Consider the following 14,718-nt stretch of genomic DNA (forward strand, 5'->3'; position numbering starts at 1 on the left):
AAAAAAAAAACACCTCCAGGGCCTTCAGGAAAAATTTATTAATTTTTGAATGAATATTCTTTAAATGATAAAGCAATCTTCTGTCTATTTGCTGAATTGAACAATTTAGTGTTGCTGTGATGCTGCACACTGTTCCATTTTCTTGTCAAATATCATTATGGTTACCCATTATATACAATGTTTGGATGAGCTTCCAGATTGATTTATACTGGGAAGTAGGAATGGCATCCACTTTCTACACTAGATGTCTCTGGAAACTCTACAAACTCTCTAAACTCTACAAACTCTCTAAACTCTATAAATGATGTTAGTTATAGAACAGAGTTCAGGTCTTTTGTGCAAAGCTTATTTTCAGTTGTATTTGACTTGACTACACTTAACCACTGCTAAATGAGACTGGTGCTGTTATATCTGGAGGAACACTCCTCCACTTTGCACATCAATTCTTTGTCAATGTGCTGTATAAATTAACCTGGGTTGCTGTGATGCTGAACCTTGTGCCATTAGGGTATCAAATACCAGAATGTTTTCCCAGTGTGGACAGTGTTTGGTAGAGCTCCCAGTTGTAAAACAGGTTTGGAAGCAGGAGCAGCATCCACTTCCTAAACCACATGCCTCTGGTAATTCTATGAACTTGGAAATAGGACAATAGTTATGGAAAGGCATTAAGTCTTTTGTTCATAGAGTCACTATGAGTCGTGCTTGACTTGATGGCAATCAACGACAACAATATATGCCATATATCAAATTAACTAACATATGAACTAGTTAGTTTGAAAAGTAACTGACTTATGATCAAATTTTTGAATTGATTAAGTTCAGACACCAGAAAGAATTATGATGGAGTTGCAATACAAGCAAATTTTCCAATCTATATATTAAAACTCATTTATGTTTATTAAAACCAAGTAGAAATATGAAAGTACAGAGGTCATGGGCTTGAAACTCTTACATTTTACAAAACATCAAAGTGAGAATGTGTTTTCTGAAGAGCAAGCCAAAATACAAACTGATGGCAGAGAAAATATTTAAAATACACAGTAATTTAAAATGCAGCTTTAAAAACATTTCCTATTGTCTGGTAGGCAAGAAAGCAATTAAAGAAGAAACTGAAATATTAGAGGATGAAGCAGGAAATGTAGATGCTATGGATGTCAACATAGCTCATCTATTACAAAGACAAAGAAGAATATTCACATAATAAATGAACAGAGTATCCCTCCTCAAACATTGATTTTGCACTTAAGCACTGTAAGGGACCTTTAGTTAAAATGCAAAGATAGTTAAATTAAGTCAACAGTGAAAGACCACAGAATTGGAGGAAATGATTATAGTATTTTACTTAGTGGAAAATTAAAAAAGTAGCTAAAGTAACAGTTAAATACCAATTTTTCATTCCATATATACATGAAATCTCGGTTATCTTCCATGGAACTCATGAAGTCCAGATAAACCATCACTTTTTCCCTTGATGAGAAAATAGGATTGTACTAATAGTAGCATGCTTGCGAAGATTATACTAGTTGTCATGAAATTAAACTGACTAAATGTGTACTCACATGTATCAGAATAGGGCAGTATCCTGCCAGGTTTCCAGTAACTGATTTATTTTTTTTTTTATGTAGATCAGCAGGCCTTTCTTATGAGCCACCTCTGGATATAGCAGAACTTCAAACATTTCAATTATAAATAAGTTGAATTAACCAAGGACTTTTGTGAAGGCTGTGGGTAGTATTAATGAGGTCAATGCACAGAGGAGACTCTTAAAACACTCATTGCCAGGGGAAAGGGTTTTAACATACAGGAAGCTATGGACCACCTAGACAGCCTGCATTTGCATCCAGTCCTCAGTGAGGTGAGGAGCACTTAGGTGGTCAGCACTAACTGTATATTTCGTCTTTTAGGATTTTTATCACAATGACATGTATCACAGTCATGAGTTACAGGGATTTTCTGAGGTACATCCCAATCCCTATCACTGAAAACATTCTCACTTACACTCAAAATAAAATTGACCTTATTTGTAATACGTTATTAAAATGTATCTATAATTGTTTTAATAATTATATTCCATGTTTAGAGCTTAGGTAAAACAAAAAGTTCTATCTTTCTGCAAAAAAAAAAAAAATACTGTACATAATACATCACTTTGAAAAAGATCAAACTCTTTGTCACCATTGAGTCAGACCTGATTCCAGCTGACTCTCCAGTATGTTTTCAGAAAGCTGTAAATTTCATAGAACTGAATATTGTGGATTCAAACTACCAGAGAGGCACCATCTATTTGTTTGCAGCACAGCTCCCTATGAATTAGACTACCTAGGCTCACATCACTTTAACATAGAATTAAAGAAGACACATGCATGTGATGGACTTTTCAATAGCCTTCAATGTATATCACTACAAAAAGATACATGTAACCACAGCTATTTTAAAAATGTAAATTAAAAAAAAATTCTAGAGGCATTGATTTTACTTTCCAAGATATATACTAAGGTTTTGTTGAGTTGAAACCAACTCTTAAGTGACCAACAATATTACTCATTTTTCTTTCTCAGAGCAGCTATTGGATTTGAACTGCATGCCTTAGGGTTGGCAGTACAACTTCTCACCATTAAGCCACCAGAACTCATACTAAGTAGCATATAAGAATGTATTTAAAAGGCATATGCAGGAGCATAATATCTGTGAGTTGTGGCAATACAGAGAAGGATCTGCTTTAATGTGCTGGTCAGAGAGTGCAGAAGAAATTATTTCTATGTAGCTGGTTCTCTCTGGATATTTTATTCTACTTGCCCAGGGCAATTCTTAATGATGAAGGAGGACATGCATGATTGCCTAAAGAAGATGGCAAAAAGATTTGTCCTCCAAACACCAGCCTTAGGACAATATACTCATAAAAAAGCACACAGGGAGAAAGAACAAAAGTTTTTTAAAGTGCCTTATTGGAATTAGGACAGGTGTCGTATTATTAAAAAGAGCTTTGATTTGTCCAGGACATGATTCTAGGCACTGGCTGATCATTGCTCTCATTGTTGGGTAAAATCAAGTCAATGACGACCCTTCAGTAGCTTTTCAGAGGTAGTAAGTTGTATGGGAGGGGATTGCTTATCCTTCTCCCATGGAACAGCTGGTGGATTTTGACCCTATACCTTTGTATCCTCAGTGTAATTCCTTATCACTAAACCACTAAATCTCCCTGGCTAATCATACTTTAGACATGTTGTAAGGAGAGACCGGTCCTTGGAGAGGGACATCATGCTTGGTAGGGTGGAGGGACAGCACAGAGGGGAGGCCCTCTATGAGGTGGATTGATTCAGTGACTGGGGTAATTGGGATGGCTGTATCAGAGATGGTGTGATTGGCACAGGACAGAGAAGAGTTTAGGGCTGTTGTATATACGGTCGCTATGAGGTGCAAGCGACTCGACTGCACATAACAACAACAACAACCACCACATAGATTCTCACAGAGCAGAAACATCTATCCCTTGATCTCTAACACTTAATATCAGAACTCAAACTCACTGCCATGGAATTGGAACCGACTCAGAGAGGAACCTCACTTTAGGTCTCCAGGGCTGTAAATCCCATCAAGGCAATTGTCTATCTTTATCGAAGGAGCTACTAGTGAATTTGAACTATTATAGAGGCACACAGCCTTTGGTTGACAGCACAACTACTTAATGAGTACCCTACTACGGCTTCCTTCTATAACACTGTTGTGATGTTCCTCAAGTCAAATACAACTCACAGTCACACCTATGAACAACAGCTCTGAGCTTTGCTCTATCCTGAGCCATTTCACCATCTCTGACACACTTGACCCATAGCCACAGTCACTGTGTCAATCCATCTTATCTAAGATCTCCATTTGTACTGACCCTCTACCCTTCCAAGCATTATGTTGTTCTCCAAGAAAAGTTCCCTCCTAGCAAAATATCAAAGTATGTGAGACAGAGTTTCAAAATCCTTGTCTCCAAGGATCCATCTGCTTTTACCCTCTCCAGGACAGAACTTTTTGTTCTCTTAGGCATCCCTGGTGTGTTCAATACTCTTCTTCAGCACCACAACACAAAGGCATTGATTCTTTTTCTATCCTCAGTCATTGTCCAGCTCTCAAATGCACAGCAAGCAATTGAGAAGACTGTGGCATGGTTCTTGGTCTTTAGACTAATAGTGTTGCTTGTTGTCTTACTGGGGAAGTCCTTAACATTAAGTTTTACCAATTCAACTTGTCTTTCGACTTCCTAGCCACTGGTGCCAAGGGTGTTGTTTATAGAACTCAACAAGATGAAGTTGTTAACAGCCTCAATCTTTTCTTCATCTATCATGCTGCCTGCTGGACCAGTGGTGAGGTTCTTTGTTTTATTGATGTTGAGATGCATTTTCTAAAGGCTGGAGCCCTTAATCTTCTGCAGCAAACACTTCAAGTCTCCCTCAGTTTTTTCAGCAAACAAGGCTGTGTAATCAGCATAATGCAGATTGCTAATGAATTTTCCTCCAATCCTTATATCACTTTCATCTTCATAAAGCCCAGCCTCCCAAATCATCTATCCAGCATATATATTGAAAAGGTATGGAGAATGGATACATTTCTGACACACTCCTTTCTTGATTTTTTGAACTATGTAGTGTTGTTCTTTTTTTCTGTTCTGGCAACAGCTTTCTGGTTTCTCATGGGCACAATCAAGTTTTCTTGGATCCCCATTCTTCTCCATGTTAAACATAATTTGTCATATGCATTGAGTCAACTAGGGTACACTAATGAGATGCCATTAAAAATCTGGTTTCCAGTTGTTGTTGCTATGTGCCCTTAGCTTGAAAAGAACTCATAGCTGACCCTAAAGCAAGTTTACAGAGGTCATAAATCACAGGATAGGAAATATGGTGGATTAAAACTGCCTGACTTTAGGTTGGTAGCACAACTCCTTACCCAGGAGGCCTCTAGAGTACTATGATTTCAAGTGAGAGAATGGGTAAAGGTGGAGGCAAGGAAAGGTAAGAAGTGCAGGAAGAAGAAAATTCTTAGGGAAGCATACTGAAGCATTAACTCCTCTGAGATGACTGAGTGTTCTTCAGGAGAATGGTTTCCATTTGTGAAGCTGCAGATGGTTTGCTGCCATTTAACTGACTTCATATGTGGTAATCTTATACACAGGGGATTGAAAACTGCCACATCCTGGATTTTACTCACAATTTGCTGTTAATCAGAGCACTTTAATTCACAGGGTTTTACTGGCTCTGGTAGCTTAGTGGTAAGGAATTGTGTTACTAACCCAAAGGTAAGCAGTTCAAATCCACCAGATGCTCCACAGGAGAAAGATGAGCAGTCTCCCGTACAATGTACAGCCTCTGAAAACTCACTGAAGGGTGAGCTAGGAGCTGGTTTTGACTCAACAGTATATAATAACGTCACCATTTTGGTAAGTAGCTCCTTGGGCTTTTCTACCTTGTCTTTCTTAATTTGGGAGCTCCAGTGAAATTTATTCAGTATCATAGAAATGAGTGAGCCTTTGCTGACAGAAACACACTAGCTGCTGATAAGGGGCACTGATGAAGAATTGAAGCTGGACCTCCCATACGGAAGGTGAACATTCTACCACCAAAACACCAATGTTTCATGCAAATAGTTTAGAATTATCAAAGTCCGAATAGTAACCCCAAAACAGTAGATACTACTCTGGGTCCTAACGCTGAAAGCAGGACTGGTAAGAGTAGCAACAAACCATGAAAGGCCAATAATTAAATGCAGAAGGAAACAAGTCTCATAGGTACCAGTGTCAGTAATCTTGTGTGCTTAAATCCGAGCGTCTGTATTAGTTAAGGACAAGAAATACAAACTCAAAATACGAAAATTTAAGTCTTCTCTCCCCTCTGTTTGCATGTTTTGTATTTCTCTCCCTCAACTAGACTGTTAGTTTCTATAAGAACTGAGAGTATGTGTTATGCATCTGTTTGTCTCCAGCACTTCAAATAGTGCTTGGCAAAGAACAAAGGCTCCAAAATGTTAACTGAAAGAGGAAAGATATAGATCACCTTGTTGTTGTTGTTGTTTGTACCATTGTATTGGAACTGACACATCACTCACCCTCTGGTGGGTTTTCAGAGACACTTAATCACATCGGAGGAGATTGCCCATCCTTCTCCCACGGCATAGCTGGTGGATTTGATCTGTGTGCCATCAGTATTGCTGCACAGCTTCTTGTCATTAGGCCTCCAGAGCTCGTCTTGCAAGAGGCAAATTAAATATGAGAAATAAAACAATGATAATGTTTAGGAGGCTGCACGTTATAAGTCTGCATCTGCCAGCTTCTAGATGTGAAATTACGGCCAAGTGATTTAGTATTTCCAAGGCTCAAGGTGAGAGAGTCACCACTCAGGGGCTGATTAATTACCAAACAAAGAGAAACAATATCTATTTCACCAACTCAAGGTTTGATTCTGTTCTCTTTCTGCAAACCAATAGCTTGATTAGTAAATGGATGGACATACAGATGATGAAATCAAAATAATTCCTAAGATTTTGACTTGTTTAGTGATTTTATTTCTAGTTGTGAGTGCCCTTGACAAGAAGAGCTTAAATAGCATCCCCAAGACTTGCTATTACTTAGGTAAGAAAAGTTCTTTTCTAAGTAGATCAGTGATAGAGTTATGCCACCTAATCAAAGGCAGGTGGTTCAAATCCACCAGCTGTTCCATGGGTTAATGATGGATAATCTCTTCACATGAGATTAGCAGTCTTTAAAAACTTGCTGGACGGTAAGCTGTGAGTTCATTCCAACTCTACAGCATGAAACAAGTCTCCAAACTGGTAAAGTAAACCCAGTTTTCAAGATTACTCTATGATTCTATTTCTTTGTTTTTTAAAATCTATATTTTTTAAATGTTTATTATAATATTTGAATCATCTGGTTTTCACTGGACTTAATGTTTCCAAAACTGTATATATTAGAAAAAATTATTGTCATCTTTTTCTCATAGTAAATATACTAAACACTTAAAATTAAATACTGGCTCAATGAAAAGCCAATCAATTATGAGAAATATATTTGTAGGTTCCCCACTGTGAAAATATACAACTCTAATCACTCCCATGTAAAAGCTATGAGGCTTTTATTATTCTTCTCTGACTTAATTTCTGATGATTCCATTTGAAGTAAATAACTCATTATGCCTTAAATTGATGAGCTCTATTAGTCTTCCAGGTGATGCTTCTGTAAGTGAAAATAAAAATTCCACGTATCCTGAATGGCTTTATTCTCTCAACATTGAGGGAGTTTTGTAAAGATTAGTAACATTTAAAATGAATTGTGTAAGAGTATATTTATTTGTTTAATTATCTGTGTAAGCCATGGCATAATGAAAATATTATAATTGTACCACTTTTCAAAGAAACACTAAAGAGAAAATTGTAAACATCATGGATGGGGAATTATGCACACAAAGACTAATAGCTACAATAATGTTATTCAGAACTATGCTGGTAATTTGCCCCTTAGGGGGTAAATTTGGAAAAAAATATGTACAAGGCTCAATCATGTGACTATCGTTTAATGGTGCTGAACTTCAGAAGCCACACACACCACATTGAACATTCAGTAATAATTATTTCTTTTAGTTATTCTCCTGGTGACTTCTTTAGTATCTTTAATTGCTAGTTCACAAAATAACATTCTTTGTATGGCATTTGCTCTACAAGTAAAATGGACTGGTGGCTGATTAGCAATTAGAAATATTTTGTTCTTTCAACACTTCATCACAGCAGACTTACTGTAAAAAAAGGGGGGGGGGGAAAGAAGCTAAATGTGTGGATGCTTTCCTGTATTGAGACCTAGGAATCTCAGCTAGAAAGTCTCAGATTAAGTTTTTCACATGAGTGTTATTAATCAAATATGTTAGAGAAAATGTCTTTCTATGGAAGAGGAGGAAGAACAGTCTGCATCTGGTTTTTGTTAATGTTAAGTGTTATTGAGTCAAGTGAAACTCGTAGTGACTCTATGAATAACATATCTAAGCCCAGTCCTATTCTGTGCTAGCTCTGACACACTTGAGCCCACTTCTGTGGACACTTTCAGTCTATCGAATTGAGGATTTTTCTCCCCTTTGCTGATCTTCTGCCTTTCCAAGCATGAGGTCCCTTCCAAAGGAGTAGGTTCTCCTAACAACATGCTCAAAGTATGTGAGATGAAGCTTTGCCTCCGAAAAGCACTCTGGTTGTACTTTCTCCAAGATATATCTGTTTATTCTTTTGACAGTCCATGGGATATTCAGCACTTTTCTCCAACACTACAACTCGAAGGCATTGATTGATATGCTGCATCCTTATTCACAGTTTAGCTCTCAGGTGCATAACAGTTGATTGAAAAGACTATGGCTTGAATCAGCTGTACCTTAATCTTTAAATTGCCATCTCTGCTTTTCAGGACTTGAGTGAGGTTTCTAACAGAATACTTTTTTTCCCCCCTATAATTATATTTTATTAATTTTCATAAACATTTACAGAGATTTTGGGTTTCCATTCATTCATTATTGCACTATTCTCTCTACCCTCCTCCCAGTTTGTTCTTGTCCAAATGCCACAGTGCTTGTCAAAGCCAGTTCTGATTAATCTTCTTTGTCAGTGTGTCCTTTGCCATTCCCTATCACTCCTCCCTGAGAGAGACTTCACCCTGAGTCATAAGGAAAAGGGGATGGCGTATTCTCTTAGCTACTTCCTGCTGAAAAGGGACGCTGTGGGTTTCAGGGTGAAGATATTCTCTCACTACTCTAAAGGGCCCCTTTGGCAGTAGGAAACACATAGACTATTATGGAGATTGATTTTGGAATTTAGATGCACTCTTATTGATTGTGCTTGGCCGTACATGTTCATATCCTTGAAGATGTATCATGGGGGTGTTGCAACCTAGAAGACACAAATTTGACTAACAAGTTATAAGTACATGAGTCCAAAAATTATGGAAAAGTAAAAGAAAAGATTCTTTCATTGTTTTACAAACCCTCCCCCAGGTCCCCTCCACCATGTAGCCCTCGCTCTAGTCTCCTGTGATGACAGAAATACCTAGTTATATATCTCTTTTAAACAGTTTTCTCCCTCCTCTGTTTCAGTGCAGTATACATTATTGAACCCATCTTACTCAGTCTCTCCCCAACCCCAAGGACAGTCCCATTCTACAACAGTGGCATCATGTAATATTTGTCCTTTTGTGACTGGGATATTTCACTCAGCATAATGTTCTCCAGAGTCAACCATTTTGAATAATATTGCATGAGTTCCTTGTTTTTTAATGCAGCATAGTATTCCATTGTGCGAATATACCACAGCTTCTCTAGCCATTCGTTTGTTGATGGGCACTTAGGTTGTTTCCAACTCCTTGCTATTGTGAACAAAGCTGCAATAAACATGGGTGTGCATATATCTGCTTGGATGTCAGCTATGGTCTCTTCAGGGTATATTCCCAGTAGTGGAATTGCTGGGTCAAATGGTATCTCTATTTGCAACTTCTTGAGAAAGCGCCATACTGCTTTCCACAGGGGTTGCACCATTTTACACTCCCACCAACAGTGAATCAGAGTTCCAGTTTCTCCACAACCTCGCCATCATTTGTTGCTCTAACAGAATACTTTTAATATGTTTGGTTAATGTTGTTGTTCTCCATTTGCCAATTTGTATGCAATCTTGGATTTGCTTATCCTGCTTGCTACACCAAGAGGCTGCCTCTGTGTATCACATATTCTAGTCGCTCCTGAATTTGGCCAATGGGAAGGAAGGTATTAATATGTGAACAAAAATTTGACATGACCTCTACTCTGGTAGGAAAACAGCTACAGGAGTTGAGCTCCAGCTAGGGTGGGACTTCCTCTATGACGCCAGATCTTATGTGCTTTAGTAACTCTCTTTACATTTCTTGATTGGTTTGTTCTTGTTTTGTTTTGTATTGCTTTGTTTTTTAAAATCCCAGGCCAGGTAACTATTAGCATCTAGGCATCATCCTTTTTACTCCCTAACACTTGTCCATTCCTTTGAAATGGTATTTTGAAGTGGTTTGAACCATCTAGAGTATGTTTTGTCTTTTTCTAAGACATTAGCATTAAGCCACAATAATCAATATGCTTTACAAAAATTAATAATAATTTTAACATACTGAGATTTTGCATGATATTTACTGTGTTCTTGAGATTTTGCTTAGTTACAAGTCAAATATCACTATTGCACCTTATCTTTGAACATATCTTTACATGGCATACCCCTTGGTGGATTAAGAGATTAAATTACAGCATAAAGTAAGGATTCAGATTCATAGTCTGTTGCAACTACTTCTGATTACTCTTGAAGAGCCAATTCAATATAAGAACTCCCCATGTTTTATGAACTAATTCCATATGGGCCAGATTCTCCCTCAGTTAAGTCTACCAAATGTATATCCTGGAACAACACCCAGTAAAAGTTCCACACGCAATTCCCTGTCACTCTCTTCTCCATGGAACAGAATGTAAGTCAACAAAGACAGATGTCAGCCTTGGTTTGACTGGAGGCATATAGCTAAAACTAAGAACTCAGAAAATTAAGACTATGGCTGTATGAATCATACTCTAATGTAGAGCATGATAATAATTGCTGTATATACATGTTGTCAGGAGGGATTGTTGTTGTTGTTGTTATGTGTAGTCGAGTCGCCTGCAACTCATAGAGACCCTATGTACATCAGTTCTATACCCTGCTCTGTCCTGTGCCAGTCTGTCTCTGACACACCCACCACCATTAGTCCAGTCATTGAATCAGTCCACCTCATAGAGGGTCTTCTTCTCCTGTGCTGTCCCTCCACCCTCCCAAGCATGACATCCCTCTCCAAGGACTGGTTCTCCCTTGCAATATGTCCAAAATATGTCAGAAGAAGCTTCAGAATCTTTGCCTCTAAGGTGGAGCCCAGTTTAAACCTATCCAGGGTGAACCTGTTTATTTTCTTAGCAGTCCATGGTATAATCAATACTTTTTTCCAGCACCACAGCTCAAAGGCATCAATTCTTCTTCTATCCTCACTAGTCAGTGTCCAGCTTTTCTGCTGCATAGCAAGTGATTGCAAAGACCATGGTCCTTATCAGAGACACCTTACTATCCAGAGAGACATTGTTGCTCTTCAGTACTTTGGAGAGGTCCCTAACAGCAGATTTTCCCATCACAATATGTCTTTTAATTTCCTGGCTACTGGTGCCAAGAGTGTGGACTGTGGATCCAAGCAAACTAAAGCTGTTAACAGTCTCAATCTCTTCACCATCCATCCTGATGCTGCCAATTGGCCCAGTGGTAAGAATCTTTGTCTTCTTGATATTGAGTCTCAATCCATATTGAAGGCTGCAGTCTTTGACCTTCTGCAGCAAGCACTTCAGGTCCTTCTCAGTTTCAGCAAGCAGGGTTGTGTCATCTGCATAATGGAGATTGTTAATGAATCTTCCACCAATCCTGATGCCACACTTCTCTTTATAGAGCCCAGTCTCCCAGATAATCTGTTCAGCATATAGGTTGAAAAGGTATGGAGATAGGACACATCCCTGGCATACACTCTTCCCAATTTTGAACCATGCTTTCCTTGCTCTGTTCTGATGACTGCCTCCTGGTCCAAGTATAGGTTTCACATTAGCACAATCAAGTGTTCTGGGATTCCCATTCTTCTCAGAGTCAGCCACAGTTTGTTATGATCCACACAGTCAAATGCCTTTGCATAGTCAATGAAACACAGATAGACATCCCTCTGGTACTCCCTGCTTTCAGGCAAGATCCATCTAACATTAGCTACGATATCACTAGCACTATGACCCCTTCTAAACTCTTGGTAAAAGACATCATGTTGAGAAAAGTGTAGGGTTATAGAAAGAAAAGATTCTTAACATGATAGAATAGCAGTGATTCTAACCATCTGTTTTAATTATTATATATTATTAGGAAAGGTAAGATTCAGATCTGTGGTTCATAGGATCACAATGAATTGTAGTCAACTTAAGAACACACAAAAACAACAACAACAACAACACACTAGTGGTGCTATCTATGAGAGTAGAAATTATATGCCCTCACTTCCAATGTTGAATTTTTTTATGAGGTATCCTTATCAGAGGCACAGTCAACATCTTTGTTACCAGCAGTGAGGAGTCAAGAGACTACATAATTGGGAAAGTGTTGTCAGGGACCTCTCCAAAGTCCTGAAGAGCAATAACTTCTGTTTAAGGACTAGGTTCCATCTGATTAAAGCTATGGTTTTTCCAATCTCTTAATATGTATCTAAGATCTGGAAAAAAGAAGGATGACAAAAGAATAATCAGTACCTTTGAGGCATGATATTGAAGAAGACTACTGAATATCCCATGGACTGCAAAAAGAACAAACAGATAAGTCTTGGAGAAATTGCAACCAGAGAAATCTTGAAGGCAAGGATGGTGAAGCTTCATTTTACCTATTTTAGACATGTTGCTTGGAGAGGGACATCATTCCTAGACAAGGGGAGAGTTGGTGAAGGACAGGAAAACCCTTAGTGAGACAGATTAATACAAGTTACTGCAACAATGGACTCAAGTGTGTCAGAGATGATAAGGATGGTGCAAGATAGGACAACATTCAGATCTGTTGTTCATATGGTCTATATAAGTTGTGCATGACTCCACAGCATTTAACAACAACTAGAAGTGCCTGTCTTTAGAGAGTCAGCTATGAGACAGTTCATATCAGCACACAAATAGGAGTCTAATAGTTATTCATTATTAGGAATAACTTTGACATTATGTGTTGTAATATCAGAATTGATTTATAGACAACCTTCCAGTGGTTTTCAGAGGCTGTAAATCATACAAGAAGAGACTTCGCATGTTCATTCCATTGAGCAGTTTGTGGATTTGAACTGCCTGCCTTTGAGTTGACAGTACAACTCCTTAATCACTAGGCCCCTGTGCACCATGGGAAGAACTCTCTTAGGGTGATTCCAAGAAATTATTCTGCTTTATAAGGACATAGATTGGCATACAAGTTGTGCTAACTTGTGCTATCTCCCAAGTCATGTTTCCTGTTTCTGGTTTCTATTCTCTCTTCTTTCAGAGATTAGTGCTCATCTTAGATATTATTGTGATATGCTTGTTCAATGGAATAATTCTAATTTTCTACCTGAGGTAGTCAACTTGTTATGATAATAGATGGTAATGAAAGTCAGTTTTCTCACGGACCTGTTCAAAAGTAAACATTAAGTCAAAATGGGTGAGAAAGAGATTTACAGTTTAAAGTGCAGACTCACGAAATTTAAAAAGAACCAGTAGAGGCCAAAGTAGAACAACCACAAATGAAGAAAATTCTGGACAATTTTCACAAATAATCTTGAGGTTTTGAGTATCACCTAGAGTGACAGTACATAGGCAAAAAATATCACAAGAGTTATTCTAGCCATCACAATTCTTCTTTCCCCGGAATAATTAGTATGCAGATGCTTCGCAGATGCTATGTTCAGTTAAGTCCATAGTACAGGCTACTATCAGCTGGAATGGGAAATATTTACAGAGGGTTAGGTAAGATTTATAGAGGTATAGGATAGGAGATGAGGATACAAAGCTGATCAGGACAGAGACTTTAAATCTGTGCCAAAGGAGGTAAATCATCAATAATAACCAAAAAAAAAGTTTACATTATATGCATATAAAATAATTAGGTATCTGAAATTACATTTAAATGGATTAAGTCCATTAAATGATCAATAGTAATTTTAAAGTTTGTATATAAAACCAACCTCTTACAACTTTCTGTAGTTTCTTCACTTAAAAATACCATTAAATGGAATAAAAACAGAGAGATAACCATAGTTAATGATTGAAAAACTCTAAAAAAATCAATTTCTTCAGAAATATATGGTTGAATTTCATAACTAAAAAGCTTACATTAGTTTTTATGTCAATGTTTAAAAGTTAACAATAGAACACTGCAATTTTCTTTGCGATAATGACAGTCTTGCTGTGTCTACTTAATATAAACAAAAAATAAAAATTGCTCAATAACACAATATGCTTATTTACTTACTATTCTGTGAGGCAGACTCTAGCTAAATAAAATAGGTAATTTAAGGTTAATCTTTCATGAAAATGCTCTTTTAATGAAAACTAAGTCAATTTTAACTAATATCCATTTTAAACAGAGATAGAATTAAGAATACTCTTTGAATTCAAGCTAATAAATTAGTGCTTATAGTCCATATAGATTTTCACCCAACAATACGTGACTTTAGCAGGCTATATTTAGTGGGAATGACCTCACAAGCAATGAAAACTCAGAAACACTAATAGAGCTATTCACAACAGTTTTAATGAACTGCAACTAACTGTAAGTGGGAGCTCTGGTGGTGTAGTTTGTAGGGAGTTATGCTACTAACCCAAAGGCCAGTTTAAATCCACCGATGGCTGTAATGGAGAAAAAAGGGCAGTTTCTTCCAGTGTCAGGTACAGCCTTGGAAACCTGCTGGCTGGTCAGCTGTGAGTTAATTCTGATTCAATGGCAATGAGGGAAGGAGGCACATCTATGACTTTACAAAGGAATGACCTGAAAAGATGAGATAATGATGGGCAAGGTCCAAAGGTGACTAATCTTATAAAACATAATGCATGAGAATTATTATCTAAAGCATGATGTGAATAAGGAATAGTATAAAATACAATGTATACATACTTTGTAAGCAAAAAAATGTAAAATATA

This window comes from Elephantulus edwardii, unplaced genomic scaffold, assembly GCF_000299155.1.
Source record: "Elephantulus edwardii isolate Elephantulus edwardi_28Jun2011 unplaced genomic scaffold, EleEdw1.0 scaffold00085, whole genome shotgun sequence".
NCBI lineage: Eukaryota > Metazoa > Chordata > Mammalia > Macroscelidea > Macroscelididae > Elephantulus > Elephantulus edwardii.